Consider the following 21,690-nt stretch of genomic DNA (forward strand, 5'->3'; position numbering starts at 1 on the left):
TGTTATTTGGTTTTGATGTCTTGTAATGCTTTCATTCTTTTGAATGGTTTTATATTTTTATGTTTGATATTATTGTGTGTGAAGGTATGTTCAACGATTTTGAAGAAAACGGCTACTGTTGCTGTCTAGTTGTCTTGCTGTGAAGTGCTGTGTTGCTTGCATTGTTCTGTTCTGATTTTCCTTGCTCGGTTATCTTTTGTTTTATTCTCTTTTTTAAAAAGTTGAGGAAACAGAGGCAAGGAGAAATTAAAATGACTGACCCTCATCAACGAGAAAAGTCACCACTTCCCATTAGATCTTCTGATTGGATCTTACCATTGATCAACACTCTAATCATTCCCCAAGCACCATGTGGTAAATCAAAATACACAAGATTGTCTATATATTTGATCCCTGAACCTGTCAGCTAAAATAAGAGATCAGTTAGTCCTTGGCCGTCAAAAGCATGATTGCATGCAAAAATGAATTTCTATATCAAGATCCTGATTCAGTGTCTGTACAGGATAATGTTTCATGATAAATGTAGTGGGTAGAGTTCAGAGAACTACAATATTCTAAAAATGAAATAAACCTTTTTTAATTATTTGTCTCTATACCCAAGTCCATTGTATAAAAATCTTGATATAAATTCAGATTAAGTGAAAGAAGTTTTATGGTGTCTCGATATCCTCCTGAAGCTTTATGTGCTCATGAGGGGAGGGGTTTTTGGAGATACTGAATTTAGTTTGTAATTCATTCATGGTTCAGTGCTCAGATTAAGGGCGCTAGAATTAAATGTGAGTGATTGCTGAATTAGTACACTGATTGTATTGGCACCACCCTAATTTTGGTAGACTGGAAAAGAAAAGTTCATTCTCTTTCACTTGCTTATTGCATTTGCTATTTTCTGCTGCCATGAACTGTTGCCCTTCTGCCATGTGACACCCTTCCTTGGACCCTGCCAATTATAGACTGAAATCTCCACAAATCATAAGCTAAATAAATCTTTCTCTCTTAAAAAAACTCAGAAAAATCAAGAACTAAACAACCATTCATAAAAGAGCAACAAAAGCAAAATGAAAACAACAGCAATAAAAACCAATAGCGATATAGGTAGGATTTCAAAACAAGATGATAGGAATTTGACAATGGGATATATTGTATATTGTTATATTCAAAAGTTGCTCAGGTTACCAGGTACAGTAATGCAAGATTTATCAAACAGTATTCAAGTATCATATTCCCATTTTATCTTCAGTATGTGTATTTTTTTTAGAAAAGGTTTGTCACTTTTGCAAGCAACATGTTGACTCTTGTTTTTAATTCAGTCTGCTGGACCATGCCTTTTTTATTTTAAAGAGAATAAAACCAAACAAAATGAATGAGAGTAAATCCAATCAAAACAAAACAATGAGTGTGATAGAGGACTTCAAAACAAGATAATGGAAAATCAACAAGGGCTACCATAATGCCTCTTGTTATGTTCAAAATAGCTGCTAATACCATGAGACATAATAAAATCAAAGCAAAAAAGAATAAACCACTCAAAACAAAACAGTGAAAGCAGTGCGAGACTTCAGAACATGATAACAGGAAATCACAATGGCTAACATCATATATGTTATCATCTATAAAATAGCTGCCCATACCATCAGACATAATAAATTCAAACAAACAAAGCACTAAAACCAAAACGATGGAAACAATACAGGACTTCAAAACAAAATAACAGGAAATTAAGTGACTACCACTCTCCCATTCTAGATGTGTCCATCATGTTCAGTTTCATAATATCTCTTATACATTTTGGATCTCACTAACTCATTCATTTTTTTACACTAGGGAAACAACAAGATGTTAACTCCTGTGAGTCCAAACTATTTCACCCAAGAGCATGAGCTCAAGTTGCATCTATTTACCTAAAAGAGCCTTTTAAAAGATTATCCTTCTTATAAGTGATTCATTTCTCATAAAATACTGTAAAAATACTATAGCTTTCTTATAAAAATAAAAATACTATATCTTTCTTATTCACTTTGTGGTTCATGGTAAGTTACCCCTGATTTTTTTCTGGGCCCTCATCATATTGAGCATTATCTTCTTTACTCTGATCTTAAGTTCATGAATTTCTTTTTGAGTCAAATTTGTATCTTGTGTATAGCATATTGATGAATCCTGTCACTCAATATTTTTCTTTTCATTGGTGAATTGAGGCCATATACATTAGTGCTTTTGACTGTCATGCACTGGCTCATCGCTGCCATGCTGTCTTCCTGCCATTTGCTCCGCCCACCATATTTCCCCTACATTCAGTTGTGTTTCCTACTCAGCAGTCCCCCTCTGCTGCAATCCTGGAAATGTGGTCATCTTTATCTCTCTCTAGAAAATCCTTCAGCACTCTTTGTAGTGTTGGTTTGATGGTCATGAATACCTTCAGTTATTCTTTATCATGGAAGCATCTTATTTTTCCATTAATTTTGAAAGAGCTTTAATGAGGACATCTATCTGTTTTGGAAATTATTTTATTTCAAGTCTTGAGACAATTATCTCCAACTCCTTCTTGACTTGGTGGCTTGCGTTGAGAATCCTGACATACAAAGAGATCTCCTATCAATGCTTACTACAAGTTTTTAATTTGATCAGTTGTTTTCAATCTCTTCACCCTATACCTTTCCTCTTTTTCTGATTCCTTTTCGTATCTCTAAAAGTTTTCTACTGTCTATGCTTTATTTTACTCTTTATTTATATTGAATTGTCTATGAATATAAAGACATTTTACAATACAACACAAACATAAAATATACAATGAAATAATGGGCAAAGTGTGAACAGTTTTTAGAGAAGGTATACAAAGAGATGACCAAAAACACATGAAGATTCTCAAAATAATTAATCATTACAGTAAAGAAAATCAAAACTACACTAAGATCCTACTTCATGAATTATAGGGTTACTATAATAGTAACAAATGTAACAGGCATTACCAGGAATGTTGAGAAAATTTTTATTGTGCATTGCTCTGGGAAAATAAAATGGCTCAGCACTGATGTAAAATTATTTGCCTGTTACTCAAAAAGACTGTAGAGTTTTTGTATGATCCAGCACTATCTTTCAAAAACATATGCACATATGGAAATATTTCAACATCCCAAAGGCTCTGAAACCTAAAACACTCCTAGCTCTTAGCATTTTGGATAAGTGAAATTTACCATATAATAACATTGTTTTAACTATTAATGAGGATGACTATTTCTTGATGTAATGATTTATCTTCCATTTATCATCTTTTTTTTTTTTTTTTTTTTTTTTTGTCTTTTTCCTTTTTATCGGTACCGGGGATTGAACTCATGACTGCCTGCTTGCAAGGCAGGTGCTTATGCCGCTGAGCTAAATCCCCAGCCCCTTCATTTATCATCTTTGATGAATGAAGCACATATACAAATCTTTTGTTCATTTTATTGCATTGTTTTCCAAATATTGGGTTTTGAGTGGTTTAGCATGTATTATAAATATCTCTTGTAAGATGTGTGATTTTCAAATATTGCTTGTGCCAAAAGTTCTTTTCTCTTCCCATTACATGAATAGTGCCTTTCAAAGAGCAGTGGCTTTGAATATTTATGGAGTACAATTTATCAACTCCAAGTTATGGGCAGTGATTCTTATTTTGCTATTGGGGTTGAATACAGGGTGTTGCACTGCACTATTATACCAGATCCTTTATCAATTTTAAAAATGTGAGACCTGGGCTCATAAAGGTGCTCAGTTTTATAGACTGGGTTTGAACTTGCTTTCTTTCTGTTTTAGCAGATGATGGTAAAAATGTTTTGTTTTGTTTTTCTCTACTCAATACTCTCTTTCAATTGGTATTATAATGCTCTGTTTTTGGTTTGATTTCGCTATGCCTAATTGACTGAACAACTATTGTGAAGATAATGAGATATACTATAATACCCATTTCTACTATCCCAGTATCCTGCTGTGAAATTCTGTACCAATTTCACTGCATTGCCTCAATTGGCTTTGCTCTGTCTTGTTCTGATGTATTTTTACTACCTTCAAAATAAAATTAATTAAAAAAAAGAAAAATTTCAGAAGGAGGCTGCTGAGATGGGAAAGGGTTCTTTCAAATATGCCTGGGTCTTGGATAAACTGAAAGCTGAGCATGAGTGTGGTATCACCATTGACGTCTCCCTGCGGAAATTTGAGATGAACCAGTATTACATGACTATCATTGATGTTCCTAGACACAGAGACTTTATTAAAAACATGATTACAGGCACATATCAGGCTGACTTGCTGTTCTGATTGTTGCTGCTGGTGTTGGTGAATCAAAGCTGGTATCTCCAAGAATGGATAGACCTGTGACCATGCACTTCTAGCTTACAGCCTGGCTATGAAACAACAAATTGTCAGTATTAACAAAATTAACAAAATGGATTCCACTCAGCCACCCTACAGCCAGAAAAGATATGAGGAAATTGTTAATGAGGTCAGCACCTATATTAAGAAAATCAGCTACAACGTTGACCCAGTAGCTTTTGTGCCAATTTCTGGTTGGAATGGTGGCAACATGTTGGAGACAAGTAATACTATGCCCTGGTTTAGGGGATGGAAGGTTACTCATAAAGATGGCAACACTAGATGGATTTTAAAATTCCACTTTCTAGTTAAAATATCTATTTTGTATGTACACCATTAATTTTTATGTAAATCACATATCTTGCAATATTGTAAACTAATTCATTAATTCTAGTAGGTATTTTGTGGATTTTGTAGAAGTTTTACACAAATCAACATGCTATTGACCTGAACTTCCAGCAAAACTACAAATGGAAGTAGTACAAGCAAGAGTCTTACCTCACTGCTACTCTTAGATGAAAAACATTCAGTCCCTCAGTATTAACAGTTAGCTTTTCCAAATATGGCCTTTATCATGCTCATGAAGTTACCTTCATATTTACAGTGCACTGTAAATATATAAGGATGTTATGATGAAAGTATTGGATTTTTAGTGTCTATTGAAATAATTTCCCATTATTATTTATTAATAGAGTAAATAAGTATTTGACTTAAAAACACTGAGCCAGCCTCAATTTTGGGAATAATCTTATATTTACATGACAGTTTGTCTTTTGTATGCTGTTTTGTTCATATTGTTAAGTATATGTTAAGAATATTTGTGTTGGTCCTTCTTTCAATCCAGGGAGTTGAGGCCGCATGAAGTGAGTTCCAGCAAACCTGCATGGTCCTGGGGAGAGTTTAAAATGCTCTCCCATCTTCCAGACACACTATGCTAGGCTTGGCAGGCTTTATGGGCCTAACTGGACCATTCCCAGCAACCTTCTTTCAACCCGGGGAGCTGAGGCCACACAAGGTGTGTTCCAGCACACCAGTGCAGGCCAGGAGACAGTTTAAGATCATCACTCCCAGTGATTAAGTGCCTGCCCAGCTTTCAGCCACACTATACTAGGCTCAGGAGGTTTCACAGGCCTAACTGGGCTACTCCCAGTGACCTTCTTTCAATCTAGGGAACTGAGTCCCTGCAAGGTGAGTTGCAACACATCTGCATGGGCCTGGGGAGATTCAGATCATTCCTCCCAGCAGTTACCTGCCTGCCCACCTTCCAGCCACACTAGACTAGGCTCAGCGGGTTTCATGGGCCTAACTGGGCAATGCCCAGCGACCTTCTCTCAATCCAGGGAGCTGAGGCTGCACAAGGTGAGCTCCAGCCCACCAGCATGGGATCAGGGAGAGTTTAAGAACATCACTCCCAGCAGAGAAGTTCCTGCCCAGCTCCCAAACATACTGGAATAGGCTCAGGAGGTTTCACAGTCAGACGAGACACCCCCAGTGACCTTCATTCAATTAGGGGAGCTGTGGGCATGCAAGGTGATTTCCAGTGCATCAGTGCTAGCCCAGGGAAACCTTTGGACCATCACACACAGTGGTTAGGAGCCCGCCCAGCTATCTGGAACACTGGAGGTGACACAGGAAGTCCCTTGGGCCTCACTGGAGCATGCTTAGCAACTCCATTCAGTCCAAGGAGTCAAGGGCATAGGAGGTGATTTCCAACATACCCAGGGGAAACTTTGGAACATCACTTGAAATGCAGAAATATAGGAAAATGACAAGATGAAATATCAAAATGCAATCTCAAACCTCTAGCCCATCCCAAGAAAGCCTAGAAGCCATGTACCTAGAAGAAAATATAAGCCATACATGTCAAATACCTGAAATAATAGCAACTAAAATAAAGAAGCAACTCTGGGAAGCTTTAAAAGAATTCAAATTACATATAATCTCCCAGGTAAAAGAAGAAATGATAAAAGTTAATGAAGGAAATGCTGAACACATCTAAAGAAAACACAGTTTAAAAAATTAGAGGAACAATGCAAAAACATAGAATCCCTGGATAAACAATATAATAAACAAACAGAATACATGAAGTAAATACAAAGAGATTTACAGGAAATCAAAAATTCCATTGAAAGTTATAAAAACTGCCTCAGTGAAAGTGAAGAGAGAACTTCAGACCATGAAGACAAGATTGCAGCTAGTGAACAGGAAAGGAAAGATATTTTTTTAAATAAAAAGGAATCAGGAAATAACAATTCAACAGCTGCAAGATGATGCAAAAAAAAAAACCCCATAAGTTTCATAGGGATACATAAAAACAAGGGGACAACACAAATGATATCAAGAGGCTATTTAAAGAAGTAATAGCTGAAAACTTCCCAAACATGAGAATGGAAACTCACATATTGATTAGTGAAGCATATAGAAATCCAAATAGCCATAAGCAAAATAAAACTATGTCCAGACATATAATAATCACCATCTCAGAAATACAACATGAGAATTGACTATTAAAAGCTGTTAGAGAGAAAAGAAAGATCATCTACAAAGGAAAACCTACCAGAATCACAGCAGACTTCTCAACACAAACAATGAAGTCAAGAAGAGCATGGAGTGAAGTACTTTAGATCCTAAAGGAAAATGATTTCCAATCTAAACTGATGTACCTTGAAAAACTATGCTTCAAGATGGATGGAAAATAAGATATTTCCAAGACAAAAAATAGCTTAAGAACTTCATGGTCACCAAACCAACTCTGCAAAGAATACTGAAAGACATTCTAGATACACATAGAAAAAAAAGCACTAAGAAAGGCAAACAATTAAACAGAATGGAAAGGTAAAGATACAACAGCAGAAAGATAACATGTCAATAATAAGCCAATAAATATCCTCTATAACCATTAATGTAAATGGTCTCAATTCACCAATTAAAAGAAACAAACTGCAGAATAGATCAAGAAACAACATGCAATGATATGCTTTCTACAAGAAACCCATCTAACCTAAAAAGAAACTCATAGACTGAAAGTCAAATTATGGAAAACAAAATTTCATGCAACAGGAACCCCTCTTCCAAAAAAGTGGGAGCTATTCTGTTTGCAGACAAAGTGAACTTCAAACCAAGAATGATCCAAAGAGATAAAGAATATCACTACATACTAGTTAGGGGAACTTCAAGAGGAAGAGATAAAAATCTTAAATATATATGCACCAAATTCCAGAGTACCCAGGTATACAAAGCAAGTATGAACAGACATGAAAAATCAAATAAGCAATAACACAATTGTGACAGGAGACCTTCATACACCATTGGCACAAAGCGACAGATCAACCAGACAGAAAATCAGCAAAGAAGTAACAGAATTGAATCACACCTGTGAAGAAATAGATTTAATAGACATATACAGAGTATTCCATCCAACAACGTCAGAAAATACATTCTTCTTAGCAGTACATGATACATTCTCTAAAATAGATCATAAACTAGTCCACTGAACGTATGTAAGTAAATGCAAAAGAATTGAAATTATCCCATGTATGTTTATCAGATCATAGCACCATGAAACTAGAAATTAATGATAAAACCACAAACATATGGAAATTGAATAATACCCTCTTGAGCAATTAGTGGGTCACAGAGGAAGTTAAAGAAGAAATTAAACAATACTTTCAAGCAAACAAATATACAAACACAACTTACCAGAATCTGTGGTGCAATGAAAGCAGTCCTCAGAGGAAAATTTATTGCACTGAGTTCCCACATCAGGAAAACAGAAGCAACACAAATAAAGAACCTGATGCTACACCTCAAACATCTAGAGAAGGAAGATCAAGTCAAGCCCAAAGCCTAAAGAATGGAAAAAATTATAAAGCTTAGAACAGAAATTAATGCAATAAAGACTAAGAAATCACTCCAAAGAATCAATGAATCAAAAAGTTGGTTCTTTTAAATAATAAATATAATTGATGAGCCCCTAGCCAACCTTATTTTAAAATGGAAAAAAAATCCTCAAATTCATGCAATAAGGAAAGAAAAAGGGGAAATCACTGCAGACTTTGTGGAAATACAGAAGATCATCAACAAATATTTCAAAAACCTCTACTTTCATAGGTTCAATAACACAGAAGAAATGGACAGATTCCTAAAAACATATGAAGTACCAAAGCTGGGTCAAGAAGATGTAAAACTGCTGAGTAACTCAATTTCTATTAATGAAACTGAAAATGTAATTAAGTCCTTACTTACAAAGTAGAAGCCAGATCCAGATGGATTCCCTGTGGAATTCTACAAGAAATACAATGAAGACTTAATATTGACATTCCTTAAACTCTTCAATGAAAACAAAAGGGAAACAATTCTTTCTAAGTCATTCTTAAAAGCAAATATTACTCTCATACGAAAACCTGAGAAAGACCCAACTAAAAAAGAGAACTACAGGTCAATCTCCCTAATGAACACAGATGCAAAAATTCTCAATAAAATATTGGCAAGCAGTATGCAGCAAATCATCAAGAAGATTATACACCATGACCAAGTGGAATTCATCCCAGACCTGCAGGAATGGTTCAACATACATAAATCAATAAATGTAATCCACCATATCAATAGATCCAAGAGTAAGAATTAAATGCCCATTTCTATAGATGCACAAAGAGTTTGGATAAGATCCAACACTCATTCATGACAAAAACCTTACAGAAAATAGGAATAGATTGTCTTTACCTCAATATGATAAAGGCCATCTACAGCAAACCAACAGGCAACATGATATTAAATGGCCAAAAACTAAAAGCCTTTACCCTAAAATCAGGAACAAGACAAGTATTTCCCTTATCACTGCTCCTATTCATCATAGTACTGGAAATACTAGCCAGAGCAATTACACAATAGAGAGAAATAAAAGGAGTAAAGACAGGAAAAGAGGAAGTTTAATTATCAGTATTTGCAGACGACATGATACTCACATAGAACACTCCCAAAACTCCATTGAAAGACTCTTAGATATAATAAATAAATTCAGAAATGTAGCTGGATAAAAAAATCAATACTCAAAAATCAATAGCATTCTTATACACTAACAACACAATCACTGAGAGAGAAATAAGAGAAGCCACATCCTTCACACTAGCATCCAAAAAAATAAAATACTTAGGAATTAATTTCATGAAGAAATAAAAGATCTATACAGGGAAAGTTATGATACCCTGAAAAAGAAATCTAAGAAGACCTCAGAAAATGTAAAGTTTTCCCTTGGTCATGGATAGGAAGAATAAATGTTATGAAAATGGTCATTCTCCCAAAACTGTTTTACAGATTCAATGCAATCCCAATCAAAATACCACTAACATACATCATAGATCTAGAGAAATCACTCCTAAACTTCATCTAGAATCAGAAAAGACCTAGAAGAGCAAAAGCAATTCTAAGCAGCAAAGACAAGGCAGGAGGCATCACAATCCCTGATTTAAAGTGACACTACAAAAGTATTATAATAAAATCAATGTGGCACTGGAATAAATAGATATGAATATCAATGGAATAGATTAGAAAATACAACCACAACTATAAACACACTCAACCACCTTATCTTTGATAAAGGGGCCAAGCATGTTCACTGGAAGAAGGAGCTATTCCACATGCTGAAAACTAAAACTAGTCCCATGCCTATCACCATGTACTAAACTAAAATTGAAATGGATTAATGATCTAAATATTAAAACAGAAAAACTAAATCTTTTGGAAGACAAATTAGGTAAAAATCTTTAAGACATAGGGGTAGGTAGAGAATTCATGAACAGGAATCAAACCACACGGGAAATAATTCCCAGAATCAATAATTGGGATCACATTTTATTGAAGAGTTTCTGCATGTCAAAAGAAATCCACAGCATAGTGAAAAGAAAACAAACAAACTGAGAAAAAATCTTAGTGAACTGTCCCTCAGACAAAGAACTTCTGCCTAAAACATATGAAGAATTAAAAAAAAAATCACACCCCCAAAATTTAAAGACCCAATCCGAAAATGGCCATCTGGGATGAATACACAGTTCTCAGATGAAGAAATACATAAAAAAATACTCACCTTCATTGTCTGTTAAAGAAATACAAATAAAAAGAACACTGAGATTTCATTCCACGCTAGAAAGAATGTCCAGGATCAAGAAAATTACCAACAACAAATGATGGAGAGGCTGCAGGAAAAAAGGAACTCTTCTGCACTGTTGGTGGGAGTGTAGACTGGTGCAATCACTGTGGAAGACACTGTGGATATTACTTACAAAGCTGGGATTGGAAGTCCAATTTGACCTAACTATTCCACTTCTACGCATATTCCCAGAAGAACTGCAAACATCATACCACAGTGACGTATGTGCAACCATGTTTATAGCAGCACAATTTGTAACAGCCAGATCTTGAAAACAACCTAAGTGTCCCTCAACTGAAGAATGGATAAAAAGATGTTATATTTTTATACAATGGAGTACTACTCAGCTATAAAGAATGAACACATTGAGATGCTTACAAATAAATGGACGCAACTTGAGACCATACTCATAAGCTAAATAAATCAAACTCACATGTATAAATACCATATAGTCTCCCTAGTGTAAGAAATAGTACAAGTACAAGAGTACATAAGATTTTATGGTAATCATGACTCCACATTAGATTGCTTTCAAGCCTTATAATGTTTTCATTCATGAGTTGGAATGGTTTTATTGTTTTGTTTGATTTTATTATGTGTGATTGTATAAACAGCTATTGTGAAGGAAAGAAAACGTTATGGCAGCCATTGCTGATTTTAATATCATCTTGCTTTGAAGTCCTACCATGCTTTTATTCTTATGTTTCTCATTGGTTCTATCATGTTGTGTCTTATTGGATATTAATATGTGTGGTAGTATAAGTAAATTTTCTATGGAAAATGAGATTGTATAGTAGCCATTGTTCATTTTCTGTTATTTGGTTCTAAGTGCCTTATAATATTTTCATTCTCTAGAATGGTTTTATACTATTTTGTTATGTTTGATACTATTGTGTGTGAAAGTGTGCTCAACTATTTCAAAGAAAGAGACATTATGGTAGCTACTGTTAATACCTAGTTGTCATGTTGGAAGTTGCTGTGTTGTTTATATTGTTCTGTTCTGATCTGTTCTGTCCTCTTTTGTCTTAATCTCTTTAAAACAAAAAATAAGTTAAAAAAAGATTATGCGTGTTCATATTTATGAATGGCATTTGTTTACAATTTTCTTCCTTATAATATTTTTGAGTTTGGGATCAGAGCCTGAAATTTCTTTAATTTTCTGAAAAAAATTTTTTTCAGAGGTGGTGGATTGACAACTTTTCATCAACTTTTTACACCCAGCGAAACTGAATCAGCATGATGCTGTGTGTGGAGGGTTCACCTGGGGATCATTGCCAACAACATGGGAGGGAGAACTGAAGAGGAAGAAAAAATGTTGGTTCTTCTGTTGTTTTTCATTCTTCTGGAAGAGCTTGTCAAGCTTCTTTCCTGATATGAATTTGGTTGTTATCATCAGAGGAGCTTGGGACCATGTCACTGAGAATGGCTGTTTCTCACTTTAGGGGTTGGTCCTTACTTTCATCATCGCTTCCTGGTTCTGGAGGGGAAGATGGTGTGCTATTCATTTTCTTAGAGAAGTTTTTCATTACTGGCTTCCTGATGGGAACTTGGCTATTCTCATAACTGGAGGAGCTCAGACCTTGTTGTTATCAAGGATAGCTGTGGTACTTTTGGAGGGAGCCCTGGTCCTCACTTTGAGCATTACCTCCTGTCTCCAGTACACAAACCTCAACCTACTGGTACACATCATTCATCGCACTGGCACAGACTTTCTGAATTTTGCCGCTGACATTTGTGCCTTACCAGCACAGATCCATAAGACATTGTTGTGGACTCGAGCTCCATCTGGACTTGTGAGGGGCATAGTCAAGGCTTCTAGGTCTTCAGCTTGACCCATGCACGAAATTGCCATGGAATCAAGATCCTCCAGCTGGATTCTTTGGGGTCTTTACTGTGTGGACAGATTTTCTGCACTTTTTGTGTTTGACTCTTAGGATGACTATTATATTCTATAAATTATATGCCCTGTATTAAATTGTTTCACTTGAAAACCCTGACCACAACAAGAATTGTTTCTACTTTGTCTTGCATAATGTGACCGTATAGTAATTCATGCCTGAAATTTTCTTTGTAGAATGGTTCTAGACTACCAACTCAATGAATTTAGTAGATACTGTGCTTTTCATGTTGACTATTTCTCCTTAAGTATTTGTTAGTATTGTGCATCTTTAAATGATTTCTATACTTCATCTAAGTAGTTAATTACAATAAAGTAACTCAGTATTCATTTCATTCTTTTTAAATATGGATATACTGAAACAATATTTCTCTGCTTCTTCACTCTGGATTTGCATCTCGTCTCACACTTTTCTGATTTGTGACCCTTTTTCTTGTAAACAGGAACTTAACTTTATTTATTAGTTAGAGTGGTGGGCTTAATTTGGCATATTTGTATATCCATATAACATATTATGATCATTTCCATCCCCTGTTTACTTTCTCCCTCTTTACTCCATCAGTCCTTTTACTCTTCTGTAATAGTCTTCCTTCACTTTTCATGCTACCTTTTTTTTCCACAGATTTATCATGTGAGAGAGAATATGTGATATTTAATCTTCTTAGTCTGGCTTATTTCACTAAAGATAGTCTCAAATCCATTCAATTTCCTACAAATGACATTCTTTTATTCCTTAGTGATGAATAGTATTTCTTTGTGTTTGTGACATTTAAAATAGACTGTCAATTTGATTGACTTGAGAGTTACAAAACAGATCAGTAAAGGCCAGTTCCAGGTGTATTTGAGTGAGTCAACATGGTGGGACATTTGATACTGTATATTGTATATTAGACCCTTCCTCTCCAGTACTGTTTCAATCTTCTGCTTTCTAGTTGGGAAGAATTAAGTTTTGCTTTCCAAAATCCTTCTGCCATATTTATGTCTTAGCTAAAACCAATAATGAAAATTTCTACCTCTGTGAAGAATGGCATTGATATATTGATGGGGATTGCAACAAATTTGTTGATTACTTTCAGTTAAATGATCATTTTAATAATTTTAATTCTTCTAATCTAAAGAACAAAGGTTGTCTTTTCATCCTTTGGTGACTTTTTCTGAATTTTTCATCAGTGTTAAATTTTTCACTATAAAGTTCTTTTACTGTCTTGCTTAGGTGCATCTTCAATATAAAAAAGGCATTTTTAGTGGCATGAATTTACCCCTAAGAACTGTTTAATCTGCATTCCATGTATATTGATACATTGTCGTTGAAATATTTCTGCAGTTTTATTTTGCTCTTTTGATCCATGCATTATTCAGAAATATGATCTTTATTTGTGCATTTATCATTTTCTAATGTAACTTTTTTGGTTGGAAAAAATTTTGTATAATTTGATTCATTTTTTTATTAACTGAGCCTTATAGTGTGGCCACAAGTATGTACCATTTTTGTTCATAATTCATGTATGATTGAAAAGAATAGTCTGCTGTGTTTGGACAAAATGACATTTCCATCAACTAGCTTATATTGGCTGATAATACTTTTCAACATTAGTATACATACTGATAGATTTTTGTCTACTTATTCTAGCAGTAACTAAGAGAATGTGGCTAAAATAGATAATTATAATTTTAGATTGATTACTTGCAGTTATATCATGCTCTCCTTCATAAATCTCAAAGTACTGCTTTAAATTCTTAAATGTTTATATTCATTCTCTATATAAAATGTCATTATGTGCAATGACATGGCCTTACTAATGCTAGGCAAGTGCTCGATTTTGAGGTAAGTCCCTAGTGTTACTCTGACATAATTTGCACTTGGTAATATGTTTTCCTTCTACTTGTACTTCATCTCATTCCAAAATAGCCACCCACTATTGTTTTAATTACTGTATCAAAGACTCAAAACCATGTCAATATTTTTAGAAAGACTTAAAGGACTCAATGGGCAGTTGCAAAAATGACTAAGATTCATTTTAATATAAAGTACTTATATTAATATAATAAAATACTTAAAACCAGGTACTTATGAATGAAATGTTTGCTCACAAGTTTGGAGGCTGAAAAATCTATGACAGGATGAATCATCTCTTTGGCTTCTAATGAAGGTCTCATAGTTGGTGGTATCTTGCTGGCAACAGCATGAGAAGAAATCAATAGTGAGGGTAGATGTCAGAGACCTTAAAGGTGACACTTACTCTTTTATGACAAGTTGCTTTTGGGGAAACTAATTAGGGTCCCATACATGAACTCATTTAGTTTCTTCCAAGGGGGATGACCCTAATGTTCTAATGTGATGGTTAATCATGACTGTTAACTTCACTGAGTTAAGATATCCCTAGTACATTAGTAAAGTATAATTTCATGTGTGTTTTGGGAGGATCATGTTTCTAGAGATATAAGTCAGTGAACTGAAAGTGGAAGACCCACCTTGTTTGTAGGTGGCACCAGCCAGTAAGCTTGTAACCTGGAAGGAATGAAAAAGAAAGAAGTCAGTCTTCATTTTGAGAAGCTCTATTCTGGCTTGAGTGGGTGCATCTTTTGGGTCTGCCATTGTATGTGGACATCGCACTAAGCTTCTTCAGTCTTTCAGAGTGAACTTACTCCCGCAACCCTTAAGGGACCTTCTACACTTTCAGCCTTGGAATTGCACTATAATTTTGTTTCGTGTTTTTGAGACAGGATTTTAAAATGTAGTTGATATGAGTCAGCTCACTTTGTAGCCCATGCTAGTCTCAAACATGACTCAGCCTCCACAGTGCTGGGATTACAGGCATGCACCACCACATCTGGCTAGCACTGTATTCTTGATCCTTGTTTTTTTTTTTTTTTTTTGTGGTTTCTAGCTTTATGGTCTGAAGAGCTACAGTTCTCTCATACACTCACATGTACATGACCTTTGTTGCGTATCCTAAAGGGTTATTAAATCAGCTTTCATATGTTCTATTTTTCTATACCTATAGTGATCACTAACCAGTACACCTAATTACATACATGTACTACCACCTTACAGCATCACCACACTGAAGACTGGTTTTCACATGAATCATTGGGACCTTCAAACTATACCTCACCTACAGCATTATGCCCTGATTGTCAAAGACCATATCTTTTTAACAATGAAAAATTCAATATTCAGTGTCACTCAGCATCCAAGTCCAAAGTCTCATGTGAGACCCAATCCAAATTCTTCCCAGCTGTGAGAATCAGCACAGGAGAATCAGCATAGTGTTTGCTTTCAAGATACAACAGTTATGCAAGGATAGGATAAATATCTCTAAAGAGAGAACGTAAAATCAATAGTTTCATTCCAACTTCAGAGTTTTGTGCATACTGTAGGGGAAAGGGCAGACTCAATATGTCAGGCAATTCTAGCCACACAGCTTTGCTGGTTAAAGCCATATGGCTACTCTCATTGACTGCCAGTGCCTGTTTTCTGCACATTTTCATAGTGAGCACTGTATGTTATTGGATGTTCCAATGTTTTGGTGTCTTAAGGGAAGTGATTTCACTTCTATGGCTCTATAAGAATTCTAGTGGAGAGTTTTCACAATAGCTCTGTCTCTGTGGCAGGCACCTTCAAGGACTCCCAAGCTTTTCTGTGAAAAATTAGTGGAATCCATCAGGATCCCCAAGTTCTTGACTATCATTGCCTGAAGAATCAGAATCATGTGGACCGTCAGATCTCCAATTAGGCTCCCTTCAAGAAGTGCCATGAGTTGTACCTGAAACTTCTTAAATTGCTGCTCAAGTATCCATGGTACAATGTACTATAAAATGAAAAGCTGAATTCTGAGAGCCCTTGACAACAAAACCTTGAACAATTTTGCCTGGGCTTTTAACAAGGTAGGTGGTCTCGGAGATTTCTAAAAGGCTTTCTGAATTTCTTTCATTGTTCTGATGCAAACTTCTTGGCTTCTTTTTATCTGTGCTAAAATTTTTAGCAAGCTGGACTACATTCTTAAATATCTTTCCTTTTTTTCACTTTTCCATGGCTAGCCTATGAATTTTTAAAGTATTTCTGTTCTTTTTCCATCTATTCCTGAATTTCATTGAAAAGTTCACTGAAAGTAGCTAAGAGTCAATCTAAATGCTTTGATATTCAGAAATTTCCTCGACCAAAACTCACAGATCAGTAGTGGTGAACTAATAAATAGCTTGTTTGCTGCAGCAAGCACATAGAGCCCTCTCTGCTGGAGTGTGAGTCAAATTATCCTTGAAGCAACGCATAGGGTATTCAAATTTAACTGTAGCATTGGCATTCTATGATAAATAAGTAGGTTTTGGGCTGCAGTTTGGGAACCTGATCTCGGAAAAGTTTGTTATCAGTGCCCTAGGTCACTATTATTACATTGGGCTTTCTATAAAGTTCCAGTATATGGGCACAATACCATCAAGTTCTATAAAATGGGGTGAAAGTTGGATTTTCCTCCAACTTTCAATTGGGTTCCCATTTCTATCTAACCTTTCTTCCCTAGTTTCCTCCTATTATAAGCTTTCACAAAGTTTTCTGCAATGTTAGACATCCAGCATACTAAGATTTTTTAAAAAGCTTGCTTATACAAACTCTTCAAGGATTTGCTCATTACCAACCCACAAAGCCAACTCCACATTTTCATAGCAATTACCTCACTCCTTGGCACTAATTTATTTTATTAGTACTTTTTGTGCTGCTGTAACTAAATACTTGAGGATGCAAAATTTAATAACAAATGTATTAGTTTACAGTTTTTAAGTCTAAAATTAATAATTTTCCATCCATTCTATTTTTGGTCTCTTGGTTTTGTCCTATTCTGAGCACCTGCTAGCAAATTACATCACAATACACAGCAGTGTGTTCAAAAACATCACTGGAAAGATAGGAAGCCACAATATTTCATGGGTCACACTGGCTCTTTCTATAATAACTTAAACTAGAATAAACTAGTCAAGGTCTTATGAGAACTACATTCATCTATTCCTAGGGTGATGACCTCAGTGACCTAATTATGTCTCACTGGGTCCACCCCTTAATATATCTCTCAAGTTTCAACATTGCTGCATTGAGGATCAAGTCTCTAGGACACCATAAGAGGAATACTTGAACTGTAGCAGAAATGCCCCGCCCCAAACCAGTATTCTTCAGTTAGTTGGCCAGGTAATTTTTCCAGTTAGAGTTCTTGTTACTTTTGTTTCTTAGAAATGGCTGGTTACTGTGATGCACAGCTGGTCACTATGATACATACTGTAAGAACCAATCCCCAATTAACAAACCATTTTGTCTCTGTACTTCCTGCTTGCCTATTCCATATAAGCTGTAAACCTCTCTATCATTGTCTGTCAGCATAAGTTTGCCTCCAAACCCTGAGTGTTGTTTCAGTGTTTCTGTTTGCCCTCACAAAATCATACCAACCACTGGCCATAATGAAACAGAAAAAAAGTCACAGTAAGAAAAGATCTAAGCAGATACTGAAAAACATCATATGAATATTCCATATGCTCTCATTCTAAAAAGGCGTTCTGTCCTCAAGAATAAAAATACATACAATGTTTTTGAACAAGAATGCTTTATGCTCTTACAGGAGTATGTTCACAATGACATCCTTTGATTAGTCTGCCCTCAGATTTCCTTACTAGCAGAAAACCATGGATATATCATAAATTTGACTTTTTTTCACAAACAGAGTAGGCATACAAGACAATTTAATGGCTAAAATCTGCTATGATAGATAACTGCTGTGTCAACTGGAATAAGAAACAACCAATTAGATTAATATAGTTCTGCCAGTAGCTGAATGGATTTACTGGAGACAGAATTATCCTGGGTGTGAGTGGTACCAATAAATAGGCCTGTTATCTGGATGGGATAAAATGATAACAAATAAAGAAAGCTCACTTCTGTTTCTTCACAGAAGTTCCAGTATAGACCTTCACCTTGGATGACACCTGTCATCTCCTGGCTTCCAGCACAGATTGATTAGCCTTCCAGCTCAAACCATTTAGTCTTTAATTACAGACCCTTCAAGTTTCAAGCTCAGACCCTTCATCTTTCCAGCACAACTAACTGGCCTCCTGATATGGACTTGCATGGGACACTACAGTAAGTTCAAGGCCTTTGTACTTTGATTGGACCCTTCAAATCCCCAGCAAGCAGACAGCCCTTCTGCATTCTTCCACACCTAATTCTGCAGTCAGCCTTTGTAAACATAACTTGTAATTCTTATAAATCTTATATTAAATATATTTCTCTAGTGGGCACTGATTGATACAGATTTGGGTAAGAGGCTCAAATTGACACAGCAGTAATCTATCATAGCAGGTTTTAGCCGTTACATTGTCTTGTTATGCCTAGTCTGTATATGAAACCTACAGAGACAAACAGAATTGTAAAGATGAAATTTTTTAGTGGTTTTAGTGATTCCTGGAGTTAATTCTGTAATTTGAAGAGACCTAAAAATGTCATAGTCTCTCCTGATAATGCGGGGAGTATTGATAGTCCATTGTGTGAACTGTTTAAAGTAATACACAATGTAAATCCATTTGATTATCCAAACTCATTACATGTGAGATGTATGGAATTTATTCCACTTGTGATTCTTTTGAATATTTTTACCAGAGTGGGAAGTATAATCTTGCTGTTTATTCTTAGCATCTCTGTAGAAACAAGTGAAGAAAAATCATGAGTTCAAATCTAAAATTTTCTAAATGTGAGGACAAATTACAAAAGAATGAGGAGCTCAGAGTTTCAAATTTCAAGCACCAGACACATATTTAAAAATCCAAAAGTTTCTATGTGTGTCCTGAAAGAGCATATCTTCTCCTTTATTTGCAGGGCTGAGATTGTAGATCCACACACAGGTCCTCATAATTTGATTTACTGACATACAGCTAAATTTAATTCTCAGCCTCAAAGAGTATCAGAAATAAAGTGAGGACACTGATCAGAAAACAGTGGGATCCCATGCATTGGATAGAGGTGTTTGGGAGAACCCTGACCAGAGTGAAAATGTTGAAATCCTAGACTCTAAAGAGATTATTTTGCCAGAGGAAGAGATTTTCCCACCAATAATGATAGTCATCCCTACCCAAGCCCCTTTTAGCATTGACCATTCCTAGTATGCCTGAGGAAACTGACCCTGAGTTGACCAAGCATGATAATTTTCACAATCCTCAGGACCCACCATCACCAAACACTTTTGCCTCTAGGTCTATAATGAGGCTTCCAGAAGACTCCTATGAGGTTCATATGTAATCCATGTGGATGTCTTCTATTCTACAAAAGAACTTCTTGAGTTTTTAAAGAAATTCTTGTAAGAAGAAGACTGATGAGTAAGTGTGGGAAAGGACTTTATGGGAGGGGGTAGTGGATAATGGTGTTAAAAACAAATGTAGATCATGATGAGTTTGCTACATGGGCCCTCTAAATAGAAATTCTGAATGTAATTTTGCAACTTGTAGAATAAAAAAAGTGTTAATAGCTTATTTTAGTGGTTGGCAGAAATATGGACCAAAGATAGCCCACTGTAAATGAAAGAGAGATAGCTCATATTCAGTGATTTACTATTGATGTGAGAATTCAAATTAGGTAAATGAATATTCTGCAGTGGCTTTGCATCTGAAACTTAATCCTCCACACTGCAATGGTCCAGAAATTATATGGCTCACTAACACTCTGTCAAACAGATTAATCAGGAAGACTGCTTTCCCAGGATACCTCTGTCATCACTCTTTTCTATACCAGAACTTACCATGGGCACTGCAGTTAATGAGTAGGGAAACTTGAGGGCAATGGGTTTAATTGGATTCCAAAGTGGTAGGGGTCAACTGGACACTTAGTCATCAAGGTGCATACACTTACTATAACAGAACAGAAGTATAACAAACTTCGAATTTTTTGACACATGTGTATCTGTGGTGTTTGCTGATTAACCAGTGTGTTCTCAAAAGAGAAAGATGGGAATGCTATTAAATTTTTATTTGATTTATATAATTAAAAATGTTTAAGGCCAAGTGAACAGAAATCTCCTAAAAATTGTAGTAACAAAGAATGTGTCCTCAAAGTGCTGTCAAATTTAAACTAGTTCACAGATGTGAATAAAGGGGTGAACAAGTCACCTAAAAAAGGATTCTGGTGTACCACCAAAACTATATGGTCAATCTTTCTGTCATCCTTTCTCAGTGGTACCCAAAGCCTTTTATCAGGCTAACTGTACATTAAAGGAAAGATAGCACACATTTTGAGGAATACAGGACACTGGTTTTGAGATAATGCTGATTTCAGTGGATCTAAAATGTCTTGTTAGCCCCCCAGGTCATCTGTTCAATGGAGTTTTAGAAAAGGTCCAATCAATAGAGTTTTAGCAAAGGTCCAGCAGGTCCTCAGTTACTTCCTGTGGTCACTTTCCCTGTTCTATAATGCATATTTGGGATAGATATACTTAGTCCTTGACAGTCTTCATATTTGTTCCTTTACATGTAGTATGAGAGCTATTATGGTTAAAGGCCAAATGGAAAATGTTAGACTTGTTTTTATCTAGTAAAATTTTTTATTTGGTACCAGGAATTCAACTCAGGACCTTATGCTAGCCAGGCAGGTGCGTGTGCCCCTGAGCTATTATATCCAGCCCTACCTGGTAAAATTATAAACAAGACCATCCTCGGAGAGATTGTAGCGATTATTGCACAATCAAGGTCTTGAAGAATGCAGGGGTGGTGGTTCTCTACACATCTCCATTTAATTTTCCAAATTGACCTGTGCAGAAGACAGACAGCTCTTGAAGAATGACAATTAATTAGTGTAGTATGAATCACTTGTAGCTGCTGAACCAGAAGAGCTTTCCTTGATTGAACAGATTTAACACAATTCCTGGGACTTGGTATGCAGTTACTGATTTGGCCAGTGTTTACTCCTCCATATCTATCCATAAGGCCCACCAGAAACAATTTGCTTTCAATTGGCAACGTTGGAAGTACACTTTCACTGTTCTTTCTCAAGGTTATAGTCGCACTTGGAGCATAAAACTAATTTTGTCATCAAGGTGCATAAAAGTAAATTTGTCAGATTCATGTTTATTCTTTAGAATATTTCTTTTGATGAACTATTAAACATAATTTTGAGTATAACATTGAACATTGAGTATTTAGGAGGTAAAAAATCGTAAAAATAAAGAATTGAAGTTTTAATACGTATTGTTTATAAAAATAATTAAAATTTTCAATATCAACTGGTTTTTCACGTACAAAGTCTAAAAACAAATACCAGAAATAAATACCCATGCGAACTACAATG

At 35.5% G+C, this 21,690-nt stretch overlaps 1 protein-coding gene across 18 annotated transcripts in view; it reads right to left on the reverse strand.

Annotated features, from left to right (window-relative positions):
- Zc3h12b (zinc finger CCCH-type containing 12B) overlaps positions 1-21,690 on the reverse strand; it is a 579,255-nt gene that overhangs the window by 270,095 nt on the left and 287,470 nt on the right. For 9 of the 18 annotated variants that reach the window (XM_063246001.1, XM_063246004.1, XM_063246002.1 and 6 more), the window contains one exon: positions 14,853-14,889. The exons of 8 other annotated variants lie outside the window; for them this stretch is intronic. The gene's annotated coding sequence lies outside the window, so the exon portion shown is untranslated. Of the gene's footprint in view, positions 1-14,852; positions 14,890-21,031; positions 21,438-21,690 lie in introns of those variants that run through there. One more of the 18 variants, XM_063246007.1, reaches the window with a different exon arrangement.

The sequence above is a fragment of the Cavia porcellus genome, unplaced genomic scaffold (assembly GCF_034190915.1).
Source record: "Cavia porcellus strain 051 isolate PalLab524CR breed Dunkin Hartley unplaced genomic scaffold, mCavPor4.1 scaffold_3, whole genome shotgun sequence".
Classification (NCBI taxonomy): Eukaryota; Metazoa; Chordata; class Mammalia; order Rodentia; family Caviidae; genus Cavia; species Cavia porcellus.